Source organism: Nestor notabilis, unplaced genomic scaffold (assembly GCF_000696875.1).
Source record: "Nestor notabilis isolate BGI_N333 unplaced genomic scaffold, ASM69687v1 scaffold32889, whole genome shotgun sequence".
Classification (NCBI taxonomy): Eukaryota; Metazoa; Chordata; class Aves; order Psittaciformes; family Psittacidae; genus Nestor; species Nestor notabilis.
The window spans coordinates 1-412 of record NW_009944694.1 but is presented as its reverse complement, the minus strand read 5'-3'; positions in this window follow the sequence as shown (position 1 = coordinate 412).

Here is a 412-nt window from a genome sequence, read left to right as displayed (position 1 = left end):
TGTCTAAGTTTGAACCCATTACCCCTTGTTCTGTCACTGCAATCCCTGATGAAGAGTCTCTCTCTAGCATCCTTGTAGGCCCCCTTCAGATACTGGAAGGCTGCTATGAGGTCTCCATGCAGCTTCTCTTCTCTAGGCTGAACAGCCCCAACTTTCTCAGCCTGTCTTCACATGGGAGGTCCTCCAGCCCCTGATCATCCTCGTGGCCTCCTCTGGACTTGCTCCAACAGCTCCATGTCCTTCTTATGCTGAGGACACCAGAACTGTACACAATACTCCAAGCGAGGTCTCAGGAGAGCAGAGTAGAGGGGCAGGATCACCTCCTTCGACCTGCTACTCACACTCCTTTTGGTGCAGCCCAGCACACGGGTGGTTTCTGTCCTGCGAGCGCACACTGAAGTGGCTCATGTTC